The sequence below is a fragment of the Hordeum vulgare genome, chromosome 1H, assembly GCF_904849725.1.
Source record: "Hordeum vulgare subsp. vulgare chromosome 1H, MorexV3_pseudomolecules_assembly, whole genome shotgun sequence".
Classification (NCBI taxonomy): Eukaryota; Viridiplantae; Streptophyta; class Magnoliopsida; order Poales; family Poaceae; genus Hordeum; species Hordeum vulgare.
In genome coordinates this window covers 422,415,472-422,441,707 of record NC_058518.1, presented here as the reverse complement: position 1 = coordinate 422,441,707, position 26,236 = coordinate 422,415,472, and the positions used below count along the sequence as shown (strand labels likewise).

Genomic DNA, 26,236 nt, shown 5'->3' with positions numbered 1-26,236 from the left:
CCGGAGGCTTAGTGTTGCTTATGGGGCGTGTGAATACACGAGGTGCTTAACCCTTGTCCACGAGCATCGGGGAAGCTTATATAGAGTTCGACACGCGCACGGCGTGCCACTACAAGGGAATTAAATGACTATAACTACGAAAGTTACTACTAACAACAGCTCTAACTATGGCGTTACTGGTAACGCCAGTCTTCACTCTGCTTTATGTGAGATGTTAACTCTCTTAGCCATTGTAGTCCTTTCGTCGTCCACGCTTGCCCCGATCCGAGTGTTGGTACGCGTCCGACTGACTTTAGGGTGGTCGAGTGACTCCATATGTCTGAGTGTAACCTGAGTTGCATCGGTAGACCTGGGACTTCAATGACTATGTGGGACCCTAGGTGGGCCCTCGATCATAGGTCCATGACTCTACCCTTAGTAGATAACCCCATCAGTAGTGGCAGGAATAGGGCATCTCGCGACGGGCCCTTCTTGGCGCTGCTCCGGCCCGAGTGACCTCGAATCCACATTCTCTGGTGTCCAAGGCTTGTCGGTGCACCCTTCCGGGTGACTTTGGCCTTGATGACCAGTAGATGCGTCCCCTCCACTTGTCTGGTCTGTCGATGTTCCAACGGTTATGGCCACGACAACTCGGATATGTGTGTCTGCATTCCTAGCTTGCCATCGTTGCAGGTCACCGTCGCTCCCCCCTCGCGGTGGTCTTTGCTTTGATGTCGGCCCTACCCTGTACACCTCAAAGCCTCACCCTTTAACTGATCCTTTGTTCATGGGTTCGGAGGCGGTGCCACCCTCCGGCGGCAGGTGCAGGCCAACCAACCTAACCAGTGTCGGCATCCTCATCCTCGATTCCATTGCCAGCGGCTATGGGATTTCTCAGCCTTAGGCCAGGGAGAACCCCCTGTTCGGCTTGTCCGTGCTGGTAGAGGCGGCGCCTGCATGTGTCGTTTTCCTTCTTGGTGGCGCTGCTATGGCCTTGAGTTGTGCCCCTCTTTGAACTCAGGGGAAACCCTAGGTCTGGCTCCTCCGACCGGATGGCGACGGGGTCTTGGCGTTGTCTTCCTTCTTGAAGGTGCTATCTTGCTCGCTCGCGGTGTCCCCGATGATGGTCTTGGCGATGTGTTCCGCTATTGGTTTTGGATTGGTTGATTTCGGTTGTGTTGTTTCTTCTATTCGGGTTGAGCATCCCTTGTCTCTCTGCTCCGGGCATCATGTTTACGCATGTTTGCGTTCGTGTCATGTGTTGTATCCTTGATTGTACTATTTCCATTCCTCCTATCAATGAAATGATACGCAAGCTTTGCGTACTCGCAAAAAAACACCTAGTTAATCCTTACTGGATCTTGGATCCCTTCAATACCATCTCCATTTCTTTTACAGAAGTCATATACCCATTCCATCACTCATACTTAGGATCACCTTAGCCTTTTCATATTTCCTTAACTACCATTGGACCAACCTCAATAAACTAGGGAACTTCTTGACTTCACACCTTCCTCTCCTCCAAGTACCTCACTCTCTCTTTATCAAAAGAAATGTACGAGACTCCGCTTGAAGTCTCAATTTTGTTCTTTGAAATCAGCTTGATATCTATGACTTGTAATGATATCGATGACCTTTTAACAACATTAGTGGCCACACGGCATGTATCTAGCTCCATCAATCTGATCCACCAAAGTAGCAACCCAGTGCCAACCAACATCCTGATATATCTAGAGAGGACGTAAGGTGGTTGCTTGGTTCAACACATCGACTGCTTTGACGGTGGATCATGGAATAAATGGACTCCACTATTGTAGCCATGATGCATATTAGATGATGAAAATACGGGAATGCTCAGTGACAAGATTGAGCTTAGACGCTTGACTATTCGTCCATCCGACAGGCAGTCTGTAGAATAGTGTACAACTGTATTTTGTGTTCGGCTGCTTGATGTTACTGGAACAATATAAAGTATAATAAATACGTGCACACATATATCACCAGTACACTGTCAAAGGCACACTTCCGCACATAATTTACAAATGTTTGGAGTCGTGGTGGTGGAGGTTTAAGATTGGCGAAGTCATCAATAACGTCCCATTGTTGCCAAATGTCACTTAGAAAACAGTCCATCTTTGTAAGATACACAAGGTATCAAACTTAAGATTCGATACTGGTGAACTAGAGGTACAACCATGAACTACCTCCAATACCCATACAAGCTATCAGTCGTCCTTGTATCTACTCCTTTCTTTGATGCTAAAGTTTAATGAAGTCCAAATAGATGAAGCAAAGATGTAGGTGCGCACGACAAGATTAACTGAGCTCACGCTACACTTTGTTCTTCAAACGTTCGGCCGCCAAGGAACCATAACAAGGCTTTAGAGAAGTAAAATCAACTTGGCCGCTGCTAGCTCATGCATCATCAGTACCTACCTACTGATTTGACCAGAAGTCGAAAGCCAGTACTCGTACTGGACATATCTGCTCAAGTTAGACACACGAGTTGAGATGCAATTCTCATGGAAGTTGTAAGTAAATTCCCGCTGCTTCCAATGCCCAATATCTACAGCGAACGAATCAGGGGGTGTCCCTCACAAAGCAATACACATAATATGGTTGCCGACAACTACCTTAGCTGCTACTGGATCTTGGATCCTTCATATATCATCTCCGTCGTTTGTATAGAAGTTGAACCAGGACTTCTCCTAGTTTTTGAAATGTCATTGGACTAAATTGAAAAACACTCTTAGACTTCACACCTTCCTCCTCTCCATGTACCGACTTCCCTTCAAGTCTCAGTTATATACTCTTTTTTTGTTCTTTGAAACTGGCATGGTCTTTATTATCACATACAATAAAACGATCAAGCACATGGAATTATTTGGATCCATGATCAATTCGATCCACTGGTGCGTGCACAACTCATATCTCCTCAAGCTTGTTTTTTATATTGTTTTATTTTGTATATTTGAGACCATAATATTGTTAGATATTCCTGTCAACCAACGATCCCCAAAGACCGATATGTTAGGAACAGGAGATATAATATACCTTAAAAATATTATATACAGTATGGAGTATATGCCTTGACAAGTTGCAACATGGACAAGCAATCAAAGAACTTCATCTATACCTAAAGCACTTTATAGCAATATATATTCATCAATCAACCAAACGGAAGGTTTGCGACTACAAATATGACGGTTCAGGCTGTTAAATTGTGATCCAAATTCTACCGTATTGGACTAGACGTAGTACAAACGGTGTGGGCCTTTGCGTTGGTACCGACGTGTACGAGTACAATTCGTTTACTTGTCCTCCAAAGACTCTCATGTATTGCCCCTCATATATACTCCATGTAGTCGCACCTAAAGACGGCCTGTCGTCTCGTGCTTGTAATACTCCACCCTCATAGTGATTGCGCCTTCGTGCGTCCGTGGTTTTCTTCCGCAAGGGTTTTCACGTAAAAATCCGTGTCTCTCGTGTCTCGTTGATCTCGTTTTATCTAACACTAGCAAAAGAGCCCGTGCGTTGCAACGAGAGAAAAAGAAAACACGCTCTTAACCCAATAACCATGATTCAAGACCACGTCCACTAATTTAGGCTGCATATTTTTTATTTAGTTTTTGAAACACCTATCAAATTAAACATTTGGCTATTCATTTGATATGCAGGTACTAATATGTACCCCTCTGTCACGAAATAAGTGACTCAAAAGACCACAAATCACAATTTCCGCTTGACCTACAGTAAGACCCAGATCACAAATGCAAATGTAAATTCTTGAAGCACAAAAGTTATGAACCCTCACACAATGCACAACTGTATTAAGAAATGCTACAATTTCAAACATCTAGACATCGAATCCAACGGCCACGAAACAGTTTTCACCGTTAGAAATTTGCAAAGCACCTGGTCTGATGTTGAAGTACTACTGTACTATACTGAACTGCAACCAAATTCCATCATCTTCAAATTGCAATGCACGAGACCCTTTCCAAACTAACATAAACCCTGCATTAGTAAAAAGTACCAGCGGACTAAGCGTCATCAGAAGGTGAACTTGTCTATGCGAATCTTGAGAGACATCCGGCGGGACGCCCCTGCCCCAACCAGCAACTTGGGCGGCACCGCCAGGTACGCCAGCTCCTCGACGGCGACGGCGCTTGGCGCCGTGCTGCTCGTCACCTCGATCTCCGCCATGATGGTGTCGGCCTTGCACTTCCGGTTCGGCGCCGGCGCCGGCTTGCTCGCCCACACCTTGAGCGTGTACCGCGGCCACACCACCGCCTCCGCCCTGACGCACACCGCCGACACGGCCGCGCCAGCGCCGAGCGCGCCGACGACGATGAGGAACGTGCGGCCGTCCTCGTCCCCGAGCAGCAGGCCCCGCGGCTCCAGCGTCGCCGGCACCTGGAGCACGAGGACCTTGCCGTACTGCACCCTGTGCACGGGCATCGAGTGGAGGGTTGGTCAGGTGGCCGAGGAGCGCCGGTGTCGGGCCGGCGAAGGCGCAGCCGGGGACCGTGCATGCGCAGGGCGCGTGCGGGCACTCGCCGCGGTGGCCGGCGAGGTCGTGGTAGGTGACGTAGCGCCCGCAGCCGGCGTGGTCGCAGTCGGCCGTGGTCGAGGAGACGACGGCGTCCATCGCCGCGTTGCGGGCGTCGAAGGCGCCGCCGCACTCCGCACAGGGCTCCCCCCAGGCAGCGGCCGCAGGCCACGTGCCCGCCCTTGCACTGTCGGGGAAACCAAACGTCGGCTGTCGTCACGGATACGGACACGGACCGAATCGAGCCGAACGCTTGAGCTAGGAGGACCTACAGCCGCATGGCACAGGCACAAAACAGAGGCGGTCAACGCCAGGGCGGCGGCGGGTCGATCTGGATCCGATCCAGGGCGCGACGGGGCGGAGGTGCTTGGCGAGCAGGCGGCTGCGGCGTCCGGAGGGATTGGCAGGCGAGGCGCGCGGCAGGGGCGGCTGCCGGCGCGAGCTGCGGCGGCGCAAGGAGAGGCAGGGAGAGCAGGGAGGCGCAGGAGGCAGGGCGGTGCGGCTGCTCGCGGGGGCGGCGCTTCGGATCTGGGCGGAGCTCCGGAGGAGGTAGGGCTGGGGGCGACGGCTTCGGCAGCTCGCCGGCGGCGGGATCCGGCGTCGATCGGGGCCGGCGACCGGTGGGAGGAGCGGGGCGGGGAGCAGATCAGGGGCTGCTCGTGGGTGCGGGAGATGAAGGGGGTTATTAAATCCGAAACGTTTTTAACTTAGAAATGTACTGCGGGTTGAATACCGAAAAACGCAGGGGTCTTTTTGCAAAAACGCCGACGACGTACGGCAGAAGCGATCGTCGCTTTATTATTAGGGGAGAAGTGGTATACAGAGCTGAGGTTTTACACATACGAGATTTGTTTGAGACGAGAGATTAGGGTTGTGTCTGGCCGCCGGACGCGACCTAGCGATCGATCCGAAGCCGGATCGATTTAGAAGCCGAGTTCGACTACTGCTGCTGTCGCCATTCGCTGCGTCATAAGCAGAGCCGCTGCAGCCGCAAGAAGCCGTGCGCTATTCCGCTGTATCGTCGAGTTGTTGCTGCGTGCTGCGTCGACTTGGCCAGAAGCCGAGTTCTGCTCGAGTACCGAGCCGCCGCTGTTACTCTGGTCCACAAGCTACTGTTGCTCCATCTGCCAACGCGAGGCTGTTGCTCCTGCTTTGAGATTTTTTGACCGATCCATCTATCCATCAGCACGCACAGGAAGTCAGCATCCCGTCAATCTCTCTCTCACGTGAAGGTTACTAGTAGTAATCAGATTTGTTTTCTTTCCTCAAATTGCTACATCTACCGAAGTTACCAGGTGCTACTATTCTTAGTTCTTTGCTCCGCATATTAATTCTATCAAGAATTTTTTTGCCGGCTTGTACTACTTTGTGTATACAGATTTATCTACTCATGGCATTCATGAAGTATGATCTTCCGTTGCTGGATCGTGACACAAGGTTTACGCTGTGACAAGTCAAGATGCGGGCGTTGTTGGCGCAGGCCGACTATGATGATGCACTGGATAATTTTGAAAAGAATAGAATTGAGGATTGGACTGCTGAGGATAAAAGAAGGGATCGTAAGGCTTTGTCACAAATTCAACTCCATTTGCATAATAATATTTTGCAGGAAGTTTTGAGCGAGAAAACTGCCGCCGCTCTATGGTTAAAACTGGAAGGGATTTGCATGACTAAAGATCTCACCAGCAAGATGCATCTGAAGCAAAAATTATTCATTCACAGGTTACCCGAGGGAGGTAACGTTTTGACTCATATTTCAGAATTTAAAGAGATCATATCCGATCTAGCTGCAATGGAGGTTACGTATGATAAAGAAGATACTGCTTTAATGTTACTTTGTTCGCTGCCAAGTTCTTATACCAATTTTCGAGACACCATATTATACAGTCGTGATACTCTCACGCTTAATGAAGTTTATGAAGCTTTGAACTCTAAGGAGAAGATGAAATTAATGGTGCCTCATGATGGTTCAAGTTCATCCCAAGCCGAGGGATTATCTGTTCGTGGCAGGACAAAGGAGAAGAACTCACATAATGGAAACCATGGCAAAAGTAAGAACGGCCAGAGGGGCCGGTCGCAATCCAGAGACAAGAAGCAATCTTGCAGGTATTGCAAGAGAGACGGGCATGACATCTCAGAATGTTTCAAGTTGCAGAACAAGGAAAAGAGGAATGGTACGTATAAACCGAAAGGTAACAAACAAGGTGAAAATTCTGCTAATGTTGCTCGTGATGAAAGTTCTGATGATGCTCTTGTTGTTATTGCTGGATGTGTTGAGACCAATGATGAGTGGGTACTTGACACTGCGTGTACTTTTCATATGTGCCCGCATAGAGATTGGTTTACTACTTTTGATTCTACTACTGCTGCTGGTTCCGTTTTGGGTTTTGATAATTCACCATGCAAGATTGAAGGCATTGGTTCTATTCGAATCAAGATGTTTGATGGCACAATCAGAACTTTGACAGATGTTCGGTATATTCTGAAGATGAAGAGAAATCTTATCTCTGTGAGTGCCCTTGATGCAAAGGGGTACAAGTATTCAGGTGAAGATAGCGTTTTGAAGGTCACCAAAGGTTCGCTCATTGTGATGAAAGGTGACTTAAGTTCGACCAATGGTCTTTATTAGCTTCGAGGTTCTACCGTTTCAGGTAACGCTACTCCAGTTATTTCAAAGAATTCTGGTTGTGATGCTTCTAACCTTTGGCATATGCGTCTTGGACATATGAGTGAACTTGGTTTGGCAGAGTTAAATAAGAGAGGTCTTCTTAAGGGATATCAAACTGGTAAATTGAAATTTTGTGAGCATTGTATCTTCGGCAAGCACAAGAGGGTGAAATTCAACACTTCCACTCATACAACTGAAGGTATTCTTGATTATGTGCATTTTGATTTATGGGGACCATCTCGCAAAAGGTCATTAGGTGGTGCTCGTTACATGTTGACTATTATTGATGATTATTCGAGAAAGGTTTGGCCATACTTCTTGAAGAATAAATGGCAAGCTTTCTCAGCTTTTAGGGAGTGGAAGATTATGATTGAGAGACAAACTGAAAAGAAGGTAAAAATACTTCGCACTGATAATGGTATGGAATTCTGTTCTAAGCAATTTGGGAATTATTGCAAGTCTGAAGGCATTGTCAGACACCACACCGTTCCTTATACTCCTCAACAAAACGGTGTTGCTGAGCGTATGAACAGGACCATTATTTCTAGAGCCTGTTGCATGTTGTCCAATGCAGGTTTGCATAGGCGTTTTTGGGCTGAGGCCGCTTCCACTGCTTGTTATCTCATCAACCGTTCACCATCTATTCCTCTTAATAAGAAAACTCCAGTTGAGGTATGGTCTGGTTCACCTGCTGATTATTCACAGTTGAGAGTTTTTGGTTGCACTGCTTATGCTCATGTTGATAATGGGAAGTTGGAGCCTAGGGCTGTTAAGTGCATCTTTCTTGGTTACAAATCTGGTGTTAAAGGTTTTAAATTGTGGAATCCTGAAACACAAAAGATTGTTATTAGCAGGAACGTTATCTTTAATGAATCTGCTATGTTACATGATGTTGCATCTACTAATGTTCCAATTGAGAGTGAACACCAGTCTACTGTTCAGCAGCCTACTGTTCAGGTGGAGCATGTTATTGATTCAGGTGATACTTCTGATAAGGAAAATGCTGATGCATATGATGAACCCGTCTTTGATGATGAACATGTCACTCCAAATCAGCTTGTTGTTCCACCCAGTTGGAATCTCGCACGTGACAGAGTTAGGCGGGGTATTAATGCACCTGAGAGGTCAATTGAGGAGTGCAATATTGTTTCTTTTGCTTTATCTGTTGCAGAAGAAATTGAAGGTAATGTTGAGCCTTCTTCATATTCCGAGGCTATTATTTCCGGTGATAGTAATAAGTGGATGACTGCTATGCATGATGAGATGGAATCACTTGAAAAGAATGGCACTTGGGATTTGATAAGATTACCTAGAGAGAAGAAACCTATTCGTTGCAAGTGGGTTTTCAAAATAAAGGAAGGTGTTTCTCCTAATGATGAGGCAAGATATAAAGCAAGGTTGGTTGCTAAAGGTTATAGCCAAATTCCAGGTATTGACTATAACGATGTCTTTTCTCCTGTTGTGAAGCATAGCTCTATTCGCACTTTACTTAGTATTGTTGCCATGAATGATTTTGAGCTTGAACAATTGGATGTTAAAACTGCATTCTTACATGGAGAATTGGAAGAGGATATTTATATGGAACAACCTGAAGGTTTTGTTATTCCTGGAAAAGAAAAGCTTGTCTGTAAGTTAAAGAAATTTCTTTATGGATTGAAGCAATCCCCTCGACAGTGGTACAAGAGATTTGACACCTTTATGCTCTCTCAAGGTTTCAAACGGTCTAATTATGATAGCTGTGTTTATTTGAAAACTGTCAATGGTTCAACTATTTATTTGCTCCTTTATGTTGATGATATGTTAATTGCTGCAAAGAGCATGTCAGAGATTGATGAACTAAAGAAGCAATTGAGTAATGAATTTGAGATGAAGGATTTGGGTGCAGCAAAGAAAATACTTGGCATGGAAATATCCAGAAATAGACCATATGGAAAATTATATCTCAGTCAGAAGGGATATATTGATAAAGTTCTTCGTCGTTTTAATATGCATAATGCCAAGCTAGTAAGTACTCCGTTAGTTGCACACTTCAAATTATCATCAGCCTTATGTCCTGAGTGAGATGCAGATATTGAGTACATGTCTAGAGTTCCCTATTCGAGTGCAGTTGGTTCACTTATGTATGCCATGGTTTGTTCTCGTCCGGATTTATCTTATGCACTGAGTGTTGTTAGTAGATACATGGCTAATCCTGGAAAAGAGCATTGGAATGCAGTTCAGTGGATTTTTAGATACCTGTGAGGTACTTCTAATGCTTATTTACAGTTTGGGAAAACTGGAGATGGACTTGTTGGTTTTGTCGATTCTGATTTTGCTGGTGATTTGCATAAGAGAAGATCGCTCACAGGTTATGTTTTCACCATTGGTGGTTGTGCTGTGAGTTGGAGAGCAACTTTGCAGTCTATTGTAGCTTGTTCCACTACTGATGCCGAGTATATGGCTATTTCTGAGGCATGCAAAGAAGCTATCTGGTTGAGAGGTTTGTACACTGAGCTTTGTGGAGATTCATCTTGCCCTACCATATTTTCTGACAGTCAAAGTGCTATATATCTTACAAAGAATCCAATGTATCATGAGAGAACAAAACACATTGATGTCAGATTTCACTATGTTCGAGATGTTGTTGCTAAAGGTGATTTGAAGGAATGCAAGATAAGTACTCATGATAATCCAGCTGATATGATGACAAAGCTAGTTCCTACCAATAAGTTTGAGCTTTGCTCAGGCTTAGTTGGTATTTCTCACTAGTCCTATGGACTTTGACGCACAAGGTGTTTAAGCTGATTTGGATGGAGTCATTCACTTTCTTCGACTACTGGAGGGAATTTGGCTCAAGGTGGAGATTGTTAAATTGTGATCCAAATTCTACCGTATTGGACTAGACGTAGTACAAACGGTGTGGGCCTTTGCGTTGGTACCGACGCGTACAACTACAACTCGTTTACTTGTCCTCCAAGGACTCTCATGTATTGCCCCTCATATATACTCCATGTAGTCGCACCTAAAGACGGCATGTCGTCTCGTGCTTGTAATACTCCACCCTCATAGTGATTGCGCCTTCGTGCGTCCGTGGTTTTCTCCCGCAAGGGTTTCCACGTAAAAATCCGTGTCTCTCGTGTCTCGTTGATCTCGTTTTATCTAACACAGGCATGTCTAAGAGCTGAGTGCAAGCTGAAAATAAGAGAGCTTGGAGACAAAATTAAAAGGAATTGGACAGTTTGGCCGAGGACCTTCATAATGCCACAAGTGCCATTCCTTTTATGTGGGAATCATAAACACTAGAGAGATGACATAAGTCACAATCAGAGAACGCTTATGAGATTCTCTCTCGAATCTTGATACAGACTCCATGTCAACCACATTTTGGCCCTTAGACATAGATCCACATGCCACCAGACTTCGTGCAATATGCAATATCTTCTGTTAAATCATTTTTCTTTTTGGAACAACAAATAGATAGTCCAACAGAGAAGGTGTGCATTGTAAAAGTTGATCAAGCGTCTCAACCCTCCGAGGAGAGCCCGTGTGGGTATATATTGATCGTACGAGAAAAGCCTCTCGTAGGCGTTTACAGAGTTGTTGCAGAATCAGATACATAAGAAGAGATAGAAAGATAAACAAACTCTAACCAACTCTATCTCCTATCTAAACAACCTTGGACTCTAAGAAAGAGATCCAACCGGGAGAGAGGGAAACGCGATAACAAGTCACGGTACAATGTTACGTTCAATATCCTCCCTTAATCACAACTGCGCAAATTGAGATTACGCTTGAACTCTTCAAAGATTCTAGCTGGCAATGCTTTTGTAAACCCATCTGCAAGCTGATCCTTGGAGGGAATAAATCTGATTCCTAACTGCTTGTCTGCAACTCGTTCTCTGACGAAGTGAAAATCTATTTCAACATGTTTAGTTCTGGCATGAAACAGTCGATTAGCAGAGAAGTATGTAGCACCAAGATTATCACACCAAAGACAAGGAGGCAAAGTTTGTTGAACTCCAAGTTCCTTCAACATAGATTGTAACCAAATCAGCTCAGCTGTTGCATTTGCTAATGCTTTATATTCCGACTTTGTACTTGACCTTGAGATAGTTGCTTGTTTCTTGGCACACCATGAAATTAAGTTTGGTCCATAGAAAATTGCAAACACACCAGTGGATCTTCTGTCATCAAGACAACCGGCCCAATCCGCATCGAAAAAAGGCACTAATATGAGTAGATGAAGATTTTGTGAAAGTAAACCAAGACTGGTTGTATTCTGCACATACCCGAGAATACGCTTTGTTGTTGTCCAATGTGCAGTGGTGGGTGCATGCAAAAACTGACAAACTTTATTTACTGCAAATGATATATCACGTCGAGTCAAGGTAAAATATTGAAGAGCACCAACAATACTTCTATAACTTGTATTATCTTCCTCATTCAGGAGTTCTCCTTGAGTCAGAGTTAATGATTCTGAGCTGGACAAAGGTGTAGGTGATGACTTGCAATCCTTCATGCCGACACTATTTAACAGAGAATTTGCATATTTTTCTTGGGAGAGAGATGAATACCATCCTTGATTTTCTTTACCTCAATTCCTAAGAAGAAATGCAACTCCCCTAGATCCTTCAGAGCAAATTCTGAACTTAAATCCTTAAGCAAGCCAGTTATTGCATCATTAGAGGAACTAGCTACAATAATATCATCAACATATATGAGAATAAACATGGATGTCTTGAACTTGTTATAAATAAACAAGGAAGTGTCAGATTTTGACGGCACAAACCTCAGTTACTGCATCTTTGTACTGAGACGAGAGTACCATGCTCTGCGAGCCTGTTTTAGTCCATACAAAGCTTTATCAAGCTTAAAGACATGAAATGGTGAATTCTTATCCTCAAACCCAGGAGGTTATTTCATATACACTTCCTCTTCCAGAACACCATGAAGAAACGCATTCTGCACATGTAGCTGGCGAAGACTCCATCCCTTGGAAACAACAATGGATAAAACTAGACGAATAGAAGCAGCTTTAACAACAGGGCTGAAAGTGTCCTCATAATCAATACCATAGTGTTGCTTAAACCCCTTAGCTACCAGTCTTGCCTTATAATGATCAATGGCACTATCTGATTTGCGTTTAGTTCTATAGACCCACTTGCAGTCAATTAAATTTGTACCTGGTGGACGAGGAACCAAGTGCCATGTCTTGTTTTTCTGAAGTGCTGAAAATTCCTCGTCCATTGCTTGTTTCCAAGAAGTGTCACCAAGAGCCTCATGAACAGTACGGTGTTCACCTGACAAGCATGCTAAAATGAACTTAGCAATATTTCTATAATTGATACGATTTGTAATCCCTCGTTGAAGCCATGCCCATGGTGGTGTTGGTGCAGTGGGAGGAGATGATGATGGATAAGAACTCAGAGAGGCCGTGGTGGGTGATGGCGTAGGTGATCCAGGCGCCTCAGATGCCGAGGAAGATCCACCTGAGGCAGCGCCGGCACCTGAAGGCCCCACAGCAGGAGACACCACAACGCGGGGACCAGAGGGCCCCGCATCAGGAGACACGGGGGTGGTGAAGTCGCGCCCGATAGTCGGGCTGTTGGGTCTGGAGAAGCGTGCAGGAGAATCGGACCGAGGCGGGGAGTGGCGCACCTCGTTTGGTTGCAGCGCGGTAGTCGATGGAGATCTCCTGGCCCGCCTGACCTGACAGCAGTGATCCCGGGGCAGATTGCATGGGAGTCTGACCCGATGGAGATCCCGCAGCAGGGTCTCATAGGGGTGCTGGTGGAAACATAAAATATGAGTCTATTGGCACCAGATTTGCATCATTTTCAGCACTCTTTTCTTCCCTGTTTTCTACAGCGGTACACTCATTCATAGGATTAGAGGAGTTAGACAAAGTTAAATCATTGCAGTTGTTATCACCCTCAAAAAAAAGATGTGAAGGGGGCAAAAGTATTTCTTTGGGAAGTAAGGCACCAGCGTTGGGATGAAGCTTTGCGAAGGGAAATTGGGTTTCATCGAAAACAACATCACAAGAGATGTAAACACGACCACTAGAGACATCAAGACATTTGAACCCTTTATCTTTAGCACTATAACCGAGAAATACACATTGAGTGGAATGAAACATGAGCTTTCGTGGATTATAGGGACGAAGGTTAGGCCGACAAGCACAACTAAAAACAGGAAGCAAGGTATAAACATGTTTGGTACCTAAGATCCATTCAGTGGGAGTTTCATTGTTGATAATACGAGTAGGTAAGATATTGATAAGGTGAACAACTGTTAGGAAGGCTTCATCCCAGAAATTTAGTGGCATGGATGCGGCAGCAAGGAGAGCAAGGCCCACTTCAACAATGTGCCTGTGTTTACATTCAGCCGATCCATTTTGTTGGTGAGCATGGGGACAAGAGACATGATGAGAAATTCCTATTTGCTGAAAAAAGGAATTAAGTTTTTCATATTCACCGCCCCAATCAGATTGTACGGCGATGATTTTGCTATTGAATTGACGTTCGACAAGAGCTTCAAAGTTATGAAAAACTTGAAACACATCAGAACGATTCTTAAGCAAATAAATACATGTGTATTTGCTATAGTCATCAATAACACTCACATAGTAAGTGTTCCTATCAATAGAGGAGGGGGCTAGTCCCCACACATCATCAAAAATGAGTTGCAAAGGTTTAACAGAAACACTGGTGGAGACTGGGTATGGAAATTGATGACTTTTAGCTTTCTGACATGAATCACAAATAGTTTCTGAACTATGCTCACCAACAGATGAGAGCTTATTTTTACTAAGAACTTGATGAACAGTAGAAAAGTCGGGGTGGCCTAAATGACGATGCCATCTATCTAAAGAAATTTTGATGACACCGAGCACTTGTTATTGAGTCTCCTGAACTTGGGAATCAACGGACAGAGTCCATCCACGCATCTACCACGATAGAGTATTCTCTTCGTGATCTAATCCTTAATCAAGAAGAAAAAGGGGTGAAATTCTAGAAAAACGTTGTTGTCAAGAGCAATGCGATGGACAAAGAGGAGACTTTTACTAGTGCTAGGTACATGAAGGACATTGTTGAGATGAATGGTTTTGTGAGGGGTTTTAATAACTAAATGACCAACATGACTAATCTCCATACCTGCACCGTCGGTGTTGCGGACTTGTTCATTGCCATTGTACCTCTCATGCATGGTGATCTTCTCCAGTTCACCGATTATGTGATCGGTGGCACCCGTATCAGCATACCAGTTTGTGTCAACTCCATAGGAGGTGTCAATAGCCGCAGCTACTTTCTGCTTCCTAGAGTTATCCTCTCCATAGCGTCAGTTGCAATCTTTTGCAATATGTTTACGTTTTTTGCAGATTTGACAAATACCATCAAAGTTGTTGTTGTTGCGGTATTGATAGTTGTTGTTGTAGCCGCCGTTGTAGCCGCCACCTCCACCATGATTGCCATGGCTGCCGCCATAGCCGCCGCCAGATTGACCACGGTAGCCACCTCCATAGCCGTCGTTGCCTTGATGGGTGGTGTTCCACCATTGTTGGGGCCGCCAGCATGGCCACCATTGGGTGACTGCCATCATATCCACCATTGTGGCCACCGTAGTTGTTGTTGTAGTCGTTCTGACCGCGCCCGCCTCCGCCTAGGCCAGGCCACCGCTGCCCTGACCTCCATTACAAGGGTGGCCCCTATCGAAACCGCCGCCACGGCCATTCCCCGCCAGATTGGCAAAGGATTTGAGGCCTCCTGCGCTCGAGCTGTGGAATAGTTCAACTCGTTGATCAAAGTTACTCACTATAGAGAAAAGAGCATCAATGGAGGGTGACTCAACACGGACATCCAGCGCCGAGATGATGGGCTGGTAGTCCATGTCAAGGCCAGCGATGATGAAGGAGAGCAGCTGGTCGTCGATGATGGCTTCTCCAGGCATGGCAAGCTCATCGGCGAGATCCCACGTGTGGCCGAAGTAGGCACCGGCGGATTGGGTCCCCTTGTGTGTGTTGGTGGCGCTGAGACGGAGGTTGTTGATGCGTGAACGCAAGGTGGAGGTGAACATGCTCGTAATGGCCGTCGACATCACATGAGACTTCTCATGAGATGCAACTTGGATCGGCACCTCTTTTGAGAGATTGTTCAGCAAGTAGGCGAGGACTTGCTGACCTTCCCGCGCCCAGATCATGTACTCAGGGTTGATGATTATCTGCTCCATGCCATCAGAGGTTTTGGTGGTGAGGGTTTTGGAGGGCTCGGGGAAGGTTTTGTCTAGGTAACCGTACATGGCCGCATTTTGAATCTGCGATAGCACTTGTGCATGTCATAGAACAAAGTTGGTTCGGGTAAGCTTCTCGGAGACTTGGGTGTTTAGGCTAAAGGTGTTTGTGGAGGTGGAGGATAACGCCATGGGGGAAGCTTGCTAGATGTGCTGGAAGAGATGGGCTCTGTATACCATGTAGAAGTTGATAAAGCGTCTCAACCCTCCAAGGAGAGCCCGCCTGGGTATATATTAATCGTACGAGAAAATCCTCTTATAGACGTTTACAGAGTTGTTGCAGAATCAGAAACAGAAGAAAAGATAAAAAGATAAACAAACCCTAACCAATTCTATCTCCTATCTAAACAGCCTTGGACTCTAAGAAAAAGATCCAACCGGGAGAGAGGGAAACGTGACAACAAGTCACGGTACAATGTTATGTTCAATATGCATATATTGCAAGAAAACAAATATTTCCTCCATTTCTAAATATAAGTCTTTTTAGAGATTCTATTACGGTCTACATACGAAACAAAATGAATGAACCTACACCCCAAAATATGTCTATATACATATGTATGCAGTTCATGATGAAATCTCTAAAAGGACTTATATTTAGAAACGGAAGAATACATCACAGATATATAAGGAACTCCGCACAGAAGTGACGGAGGAAACTGGTACTCCCTCCATTCACTAATACAAAGCCACTTCATATTTCTATGTCTAATTTTAACCGTTAATTTTATCAAAGAAACGTGAGTCATATCTCATCAAAAAAATTCATTGGATGCACATATCAAAGAACATTTTAATATATACTTTTACTTCATATATATAACCCATACTTTGTTGCAGTGGTAAAGTTGCTGCCTTGTGATCATGAGCTCATGGGTTCAAGTCTTGGAAACAGACTCTTGCAGAAATGTAGGGAAAAGTTACGTACAATAGACCCAAATTAGTCATACCATTCATCGGACCCACTGCCTGAGGGGCCAATAATTTTTAAAAACGGCCTAGGGCGCAGCCCAATTGAAGCCCAGACAGGCTTGCCTCCTTGTCTCGACGTGCTCCGATCCACCGAGAGGTGAGAGCAGAGGCGAGCGAGTGAAGCCTCCCATCCTGGCTCCCCGACCCTGCGCGCTGCGCCTGCGCTGCGTGAATCCTAACTCGTCGCCCCGTACCCCCGCTGCTGCGTCGCCAGTCGCCCGTCGCCGCCTCGCCGGCATTGCCCACGGCCCCCGCCAGTCCGCCACCCCCAGGCCCCGTCGCTCGTGCGCCCCTGACTGCCTTCTTTCAATTTGCCCCCGCCGCTTGCTGCATGTCCCGCTCCGCTAGGGTCCGGCGAGGGGGCGAGGCGGCAAGCCGATGACCCCGACTGGCAGTGAGCGCGGTTGGCCGGCTGCAGCCGCGTCGGAGCCAGCAAGGTGGTGAGCCTTTTTTGTGCCTTTTTTATTTTGTTAGAACTTTTGTTTTTTTAGATTTTTTGTTATTTTGTAGATGTCATATTGTTTGATATTCCATTATTTTGTATATGACATATTGTTTGATATGTCATTATTTTGTTAGAACTTTTTTGAAGGCAACTTTAGATGGTATGTTTGGCAATCTTGGCTTATCTATGTCTAATTTGAGATGACAGGGTTATGATGGGGCTTCAAACATGAGAGGAGAATTTCGTGGGTTGTAGAGATTGATCTTGGAGGAAAATCCTTATGCTCATTATATACACTATTTTGCCCATCAGTTACAATTAGTGGTTGTTGCTGTTGTCAAGTGTTGTTCATCAGTAAGAGATTTTTTGAGTACACAAGCATGGTCATTGAGCGATTTCAAGGTTATTGCACACATAAAGGGGTTTTGCCTCGTCCTAGAAGTAAGTTTTCACATTTTGCATCTATTATTAACTATTTTACCTGCTATATTATGCACAGATTTGCATTTCGAAATTGATGATTGAAGGTTTAGTTTCTGCTATTGAAGATGTGGTCATGGTAAGCTCAGATCAACCAATCCTTTGATTTGGTATAAATCTTTTGTATCATCTATCTGTGCTACATATTTTCTTTTGATTTGTCTTGCTTTATTGTCAACCCATCATGAAACAAATGCTTTCATTGAATATTATGTTTGGTTTCTTATTAATTATCAAACATAGATTGACTTTAGTATGCCTTGAAACTAGAGTTTTTTCTAGATAGTTTTTAGCCCTTTGTTTCTCATCCGGAGCGTCAGACAATCCTGGATCCGCCACTGGCCCTAAGTGAATGGCTAGCTTAAGTAAATTCAAGCATTACCTAAGACTATATGATCATATCAAAGAATTAATTGAACTACATACAAGCAGACTCTAGGGATTAAGCAGAGGGTGTGTAAGCATGTACATGAACTGGACAAAAAAATATAGACGACCATATAGACTAGCTGTTGGAGACGCACAGTGCGCTCTTTGGTCAGTTGTTCTCCCGAAGCACTCATAGTTTCAGCCGCTGAGACGTCCCACGAACGCTGCATGACAAAGCTTTCGAGCCCTAAAATCTTGGGTACCCTGGTCGTTGGATGTGAAAGAGGATTCTAGACTCTGCATCAGTAGTGTCTACTGATCTGGCTCGGGTACTAATCGTCTCCAAGTAGAGCTACTTAACCGGTCTAGTCAAGTTGCACCTCCTAAAATAGATGTAAATAGATTCCCAATGCCTCCAATGCCCAGTATTTACAAGGAGATAATGAATGCCCCATACACAAGACTTGATGACGGCGGTCCATGCACAAGACTTGATGGAGGTTCTTTGACCAGATATGAGTGAAAACCTTACCCTCGGCTAGATGCCAAGGCCGATGATGACGGCGCTTTTCTGTGTCGTTCTCTTCTTGAAGACATCGCCATGGAGAAGTTCCAGACCTCTATCTGTTACCTTCGAGGAAAACCCTAGATTGGTATATCGGATGACGGTGGCGCTCTTGCGTCGGTCTTGGAGGTGTGCATGGGCTCGAGGGACCAGCGGACAACATCTTTGGTGGAGCGGTGTTTCATCTTACGCATCGACGACTGTGGATCTCGACAGCAGGGCACAATGGAGTCTCGGCGTTCGATGTGTGTAGGCAGACTCGCGTAGGAAGAAGGTGTTGTCTGGCGTCGTGGTGGCGTCGATGGCAGACCTGGCTAGGTTGCGTCATCAGTATCAGTTCGGAAGATGGGTCGATGGAAGACGACGGCGGTTGCCTCTGAGAGTGCGCCGAACTGGTGTGTGTCTCAGACCAGATATATGGCTTGGTTGGGGCCTTCGGTTTTAGATGTTAGGCTTAGGTACGAGGTTTGTTTGGTATTAGGCTCGGACTATCGGCGCCCCTTCAACAAGTGGATAGAAGTAGCGACACAAGTTGTCAATATAGTACTTTGTAAGTTTTTTATGAATAATTAATAAAATGCCTGCATGTATCGTTTAAATGGAGAGACGAGGGTCTTCATGCTTTTAGAAAAAACAAACGGAAGGTTTGCGACTACAAATGTGACGGTTCATGCATGTCTAAGAGTTCGAGTGCAAGCCAGAAATAAGAGAGATTGGGGCACGTATTAAAAGGAATTGGACAGGTGGCCAAGTGTAATGCCCCAAGTGTAAGTCTTTTTCTTTTTGTAACCTTCCATGTGGGACCATCTTGACTTTGTCATGAGAGTTGCTATGCATGTATGATTTCATGTGTCACCTCCTATTTTGCATTAGCATGCATGCATCCATGCCATCTCATTCCTTGCCTTACCTTATGATTGCATGTCATGTTTATGTTGGGATATGTTCTTACTAGGAGTTAGTATTGTGGTGATATGAATGCATGTGATCTTGTTAGGTGTGATGTTGTGGTTTGGTAATATCTTGTGTTGATGCTCATGTGATGTTGGTGTGTGATGGGTAGGAGTGAGTGCTAGGCATTTCAAAAGCTCTTAGCTATTTTAAATCCTTTTCCCTCCTATTTTCTCATGTCAAAATTCCTTCTTCCCAAAAGTTATTCTAAAATGTCTGGTGGTTAGAGGAAATTGTGATTATGAGGAGGTGTATTTTTGCTGACTTGTTATTTGATTTTTAAAGGTGCAAATAAACCCAAAACAGTAAATTAATTACTGTTTTGCATTTATTTCAAATGGCTCCAAATATTGCTTTCCTATTTTATTTTAATGGGCCATAATTCCTTATGACCAGGAGGTATTTCCTTTTGATTTTTATCCCAGTAGCTTATCTTGTGTTTTATCTTTTTCTTTCCTGTGTGTTTTAAATCCAATTAGAAGGCCCCAACGTTTTCTTCTCCCCCCGGCGCCGCATGGGCTTCCTCCCGTTGCTGGCCCAGTAGCTCTCCCTCCCTAGCCCAAGTTTCTTCGCTCCAGCAGCCCGCTCGTCGAGTCTCTTCTTCCTCCCGACGTCACGCAGTACGACCAAAGCTCCACCTCCCGATCACCTCCCCCTCAATCCGGCGGCTCAAGCTCGCCTCCCGAGACCATATAAGGAGCCCAGGTCCTCCTCCTCCGCCCTAGGGTTCCCTCTCCTTCTCCCCAGCGCCGCCACCTTCCCCCTTCTCTCTTTATTCCCCTGGTAAGCTTCTGTAGAAGTAGCAGAGAGAGAGAGTGCAGCGCCGCTGCCGTCAACCCCGCCGTTCCGTCGTCTCCGGCACCGGTGGCCATGTCCAGGGGCTCGGGGCGGTTCCCCGCGCTCCATTCCCGCCATCGCTGAGGTCGAGGAGCGACCTCAACGACGGCCAGGACCCCGTCATCGCCTCGGTCCAGGGGTCTTCTTCCTCTTCTTCATTAGCAGCAGCAGTTCGCCCCTCCCTCTCCGTCGTCTCGTCGCCGTGGGTTCCCTACTTCCTTCCCCAAGGTGAGGCGCCTTCCCCTTCCTTCGTCCTTCCTTCTCCCTCGTCGGCTCCAGCTAGTCGTAGTTCTGTGTTGAGCTCGTGCGTGCGTTGTTGAGTGGAGAGGCAAGACGCAGTAGCGTAGTAGGGCGTTGCTAGCGAGCCGCAGCAGCAGGGTAGCGTCGGGTAAGCCTAGTGGCGCAGTAGCAGCAGCTGCTCGACGGGCAGCCGGAGTTCTCCGTCGCCGTGCTTCCAGTCTAGCAGTACTGCCGTAGCAGCAGAAACGCCGGTGCAGTCCGGGTAGCCAAGAGGGCACCTTTTCCCGTGCTCAGGGCGGGAATGGGATCCCTGAGGCTCCCGCGTCCCCCGCCAAGAGTTCCCCCTGTCGTAGGTGGACGAGAGAGGCGCCGCCAGCTCTCTCTGGCTCGGCTGCCGGCGGGGCTCTCCTCTGCAGTGGAGAGGGCTTTTCTGTTTTTTTCCTTCCTGTTATAGCCAGACTTCGATCCGTAGCCTGATGGTAGTGGTAGCACTATCATCGCATGTGCCTGTAGGAGGGCGTGGGTTCGAGTCCCCCCCTCGGCACCTTTTTTAGTTTGTTTTGTTTTTCGGCTCAGTGACCTGCAGGCAAGCTTACCCTGCGTTTTTCCTTCACCTGTTAACAGCTAATGCAGCAGCGCAGTGGTGTGCGTGGTGTTGTTGCACTAGGGGATCTGGGGTTCGAATCCCAGTGAGCCCCAGATTCTTTTTCTTTTATTTTTTTTCTTTCTGTTTTGCAGTTATTTTTCCTTGCTATGTGTGCAACTCCATGTCCAGCTCATGGGATACTTTGCCCTATGTGTTTCTTTCCTCCCATGTTATTTGTTGGAGGAGTAGGAGTAGATTTGTGATGGTAGTAGTGGTGTGAATCTATGCCTATGTATTTCTTTCCTTCCATGTTACTTGTTGGAGGAGTAGGAGTAGATTTGTGATGGTAGTAGTGGTGTGGGTCTAGGTGCTTGTGAGTTGGTGCTTGAGGTGTGATGTGGTAAAAGTGTGTGTATATTTGTGATCTTACTTGTGTGCCTTGCTAGGCTAGTGCATGTGGGTGCTAGTTGTCCTCATGATGGTGGCCTTGTGCAGGTGTGTGTGAATGTAGGGGTGCCCTCCCTCACCACATATAATTGTGTGTGTGAGCTTATTCTAGTGTTTATTGCCATCATAAAATGTGTAGGTGGGGATTCCTAGTTAAGCTATGGTAGATTGTTGTGGGGGTTGCACTTTGAGGATGACATGATTCCTAGGGTGATCCTAGTAATGCATGTGAGAGTGTGTACCATCACATGCCCATATGTGGGGGTGTGCATACTCTCTTGTTAGCATAGAGCCATATTGTGATGTGCTTGATGCTAGTAATATTGAGATATGGGTGTGGGTGTTGTTGATGTGCATGACACAAACATGGGGTTCAAACCCCCATGACACTTGTCATTGTGCACATAAAACTCACCTAGGTAATTGACATCTTAGAATAATACCTTATGGAGTGGCATTTACAGTTTTGTGAGAAGTTTGGTCCTTGATACCATGGAACAGGAGGAGCCCAAGGGCATGGATCTTTGTGTGTTAGTAGTAGGGGTTTGTGCTCAACACCATAGTGGTGTCAATCACCTCTTGGTGACATGTGTGTGCAAACTATGCCTAGAAAAGTGGGCATGTGGCTGGAAAATTCCAGATTTTTGAACTCTGAAAATTTCACTAAGTCTGGGATGCTGGAAACATTTTCTTCCCCTATAGATGAGGATGTGCTGGTCATTCTGTTGATAACTGGACTTAGTTCAGTGCTAGTATTTTGAACCTGGTATGTTTGTGAATCTTCCTGTAAATTTTCAAGTCATTTGGAGTCCAGTAGCTTGTGTTTTGATTGCTGTAAAAAAGCTTCAGAACAGAAACAGAAACTCAGGTGCAGGAATTTTCACTAAGTCCCTGAGATCTGATGGTTTTGAGAAAGTTTGTGGCCTTGTATCTTCTAGAGTTTAATTCCTTTTGCTTTTATTCTTGCTGGGGCTTGTAGTGTTCTTGGTTGGCAACAGCCACATATATTATTTGTCATATTTGAAGACCTGTAGCTATGTTGCATGTTGCTCACAAACAGCTAAGATGCAGAAACTGGCAGATTATGTAGTTTTGACATTTTGGTCAAAGTTTGTGCTTAATTGTTGTTGTGGTGTTCTACCTTGTTCCATTTCATTCATGTTGGGTTATTACATGTCTTGGCTACCTGGGAATACCAGATTTGTGCCAAATGTGTGTGTGGTGTTGAATCTTTCACGTAGAGCTTCATTCTTGTATCGTTGATTCCCGTTGATCCGTAGCTCCGTTTGCAATGTACTTTATATGGTTTTGCACCGTTTTTACGAGCTGCATCTGTTCATATCATTCCCATGCATGTCCAAATAGTTAGTGCAAAGTTCTGTCCAGAAACTTGCTGTAGTTTATTTTGCTTGTGCTAGTGATAGAAATAGTGTTGCATGCTCAACTTTCATCTCATGCATCATGTGAGTGTTGCATTTTGTGGTGTTGCTATTCATTGGCTGTTATTCTTATGTTGGGTAGCACCGGGAGCGGAGAACGAATACGTGGAGTCAGGAGAGTACGTGCAGGACGATCCAGAACCATTCCAAGCTGAGGATATCACAGGCAAGATGATATGACCTTGATCCCATCTCTAGACTTGTTATGTTAGTTTCGATTCCATGTCAAATTGCTCGCTGCCTACCACTGAAATTATATTGCCTCTTCACATGCCAAGAGCCTAAACACCGTACTCTTTCCTAGCAAACTTGTATGGCTAGGTAGGCTTGCTCAGCTACTGATGTTAGCATTGTTAGTTGCAGGTGTTTTAAACTCATTGGTGACATGAGCTTGATTTCATTATATTAAATTATGTTGTTTATTTAATGCACCTATATAGTTGGTAAATGACGGGAGGCCTAGCCTTTTGTCGGGTGTCTTGTTCCGTTTTGCGCCTTAGTTACCGGTTACCGGTGTTTGATTCCATAACGATCGCTCCTAACACGTTCGGGGTTGTTATGGGGACCCCCTTGATAAATCGCGTAGTGTTAAGGCTTGTCCGGCAGGACCCAACTTTGGTGTTAATTTGCTAATCACTTAATAATAATCTGCATAGGGAGTAGCTACCCCGAGGTTTCTTAATCAACAACCCGGGCCAGTGCTCCTCATGAGTGTTGGTCCAAACTGGTCTGCCTGCGGGGCCACCACAAGGAAACTTGAGGTTTGGTACCTGTAGCTAGTTCCATCCGGCGTGTCGTGAGACTGAGATACGCGGCTCTTATCGGGGTCGTCGACACGTTGGGAGGTCCTGCTAGCCTTGTCTTACCTTAGCGGTATATCTTGCATATAGGAATCCCGGTGAAGCTTTGGTTTTCCCCAGAGTTGAGGTTTTCCTCTAAGGAATCCGACGAGATCACGAGATTCGTGATAGAGGATGCCTTTGCGGCCTGTGTTCGTTTGTGATGGACCAGTTGGAGCACCCCTGCAGGGTTAATCTTTCGGAAAGCCGTGCCCGCGGTTATGTGGCAACTTGGAATATTTTGTTAACATCCGGTATTAGAGAACTTAAACATAAACTAATAAAATATGCCAACTGTGTGCGTAACCGTGACTGTCCCTTCGAAGATCTCTCTTTGGTCGGGAACACGGTGGGGTTATGAATGCCGTAGGTAGGTGTTCAGGATCACTTTCTGATCAGGTATTCTCGATCGTTAGCGTAGACCACTTTCACTTCACTTTTGCGTAAGTTAGCCACTTATTTGATCATAGGTTGCAGCAGCCTGAAACACATCATCCCTTCCTCACCCAAATAACGTGACTAGATTTGGCACCAAGGTCCTAGATTACTGAGTCCCCGTGGCTCACGGATTCCTCCGAAACTTCCAGCAGGTACAGGTACCCCAGAGACAGATGATCCCGACGGCACCCAGCTGGCGTGGCAGTACGACGAGGAGACAGATCACCTTTACGTGAACTATCCAGAGGACTGAGCCGTGGTCGTGATCGTGGGCCTGCAGCGGGTAGCATAGCATTTTTCCTGTTTTGTAGTCCGTATCGGAACTACCTTGTTAGTATCTGCGTTGTACTCTGTATTATTAATAAGAAGACAGTTGAATCCCAGATTGTCTACTGTAATTATTATTATGTGCTATGTTTACTTGCTTGCGAAACGCTTAGATGCACTTCTTTCCTATTCGGGGGCCTCGACCCCCTGATCGGAAAGGACCGCATCTTGGTCGTTGCACCAAGGACCTTGATAATGCGAGTGGTAAAGCTCCGGTTTACAACTGTACCATTAATGGCTGTGACTATATCATGGATGCTATCTTGCTGACGGTATTTATCTTTCATGATCAACATTTGTGAAAACCATTCGTGACCCCAAAGTTAAGAAGCACAATTTTTTTTCCCAAGCACAAGAAGCTTGCTGAAAGGATATTGAGAGGGTATCTAGTGCGTTGCAAGCTTGATTTGCCATTGTTTGACGTCCTGCTCGCTTTTAGGATAAAAAAAATCTCAGAAACATCATGATTGCTTGTGTTATTTTACACAGTATGATTATTGAGGATTAGAGGGGTTTGTACTTGGAGTACAATTATAATAATGTTGGTAAATGTGTGAAGCATGTCAGGGATGCAGATGAGATCAATGCTTTTCTTGAGACTGCCAAAAAATCAAGAACCGTGATTCGCACCACCAACTCCGGCAATGATCTTATCGAGTATCGATGGCAGCTCTGGGGAAGATAGATCCCCATTTGTGTTCATCTTTGTTCCTGTGTAATTTGAACAATTTGGTGTTGTAATAATTATTTGAATTTGAATATTTGTTGTATTGTAAACTATTGTTGTATTGTGAATTGATTTTCGGACCATTTATATATTTGTATGTTGAATTTATATTACGATTTCATTTGATCCATATTATTGAAATGTCTAATTTATTTGATGCTAAGGAAAACTTACGGTGCCGTCGACCCTTCCCCGTGGAACAGATCCTGCAAACGCGTCCCGCAAATAATTGCAGGGTGAATTTACGAAATTTGTTCAGCCGAAATGTTGACGGTCCCATAAAAAAGTTTCACGGGAGCCTTTATATGATTTTTGCGGGCCGGCTGGTTGCGGCCCTGGGCGTGACCCAATGTTAGCTCTGGCCCTGAGTGAATTGCTAGCTAAAGTAAATTCAAGCATGACCTAAGAATTAATTGAACTACATACAAGTAGACTGTAGGGATTACTGCAGAGGGTGTGTAATCATGTACATGAACTGGACCAAGAAATATAGGTGACAATACAGACTAGCTGCTGGAGACGCTCTTTGTGGCAATCATCCTCCCGAAGCACTCATAGTATCAGCTGCTGAGTCCCACGAACGGCGCATGACAAAGCTTGAGAGCCCTAAAATTTTGGGTACCCTGGTCGTTGAACGTGAAAGAGGATTCTAGCCTCTGCATCAGTAGTGTCTACTAATCTGGCCCGGATACAAATCTTCCGCAAGTAGAGCTACTTAACCGGTCTGGTCAAGTCACACCTCCTAAAATAGGTGTAAATAGGTTCCCTATGCCTCTAATGCCCAGTATCTAGAAAGAGATAATGAATTTCACGCGCAAAGCAATACATGATATTATATGGTACGGTGCTGACAACCACCTAGCCACTTCTTGCTGGATCTTGAAACACCCTTCGGTATCATCTCCATTACTTTTATAGAAGTCGATCTAGGCATTCCATCGCACATGGTTAGCCAACTTTCTCCTTATTTCTTAGCTGCCATTGGACCAAACTGAACACACTAGCTTACTCCTTAACTTCACACCTTCCTCTTCTTCTCCAAGTACACACGACTCCCCTTCTGTTCTTTCTTAACTGCTATTGGTCTTTATGGCTTACAATACTCCT

General features: G+C 45.4%; 1 pseudogene; it reads right to left on the bottom strand.

The window, feature by feature from the left end:
- Window positions 1–3,842: 3,842 nt before the first annotated feature.
- LOC123399989 lies at window positions 3,843–4,811 on the bottom strand (annotated as a pseudogene).
- Window positions 4,812–26,236: the final 21,425 nt, after the last annotated feature.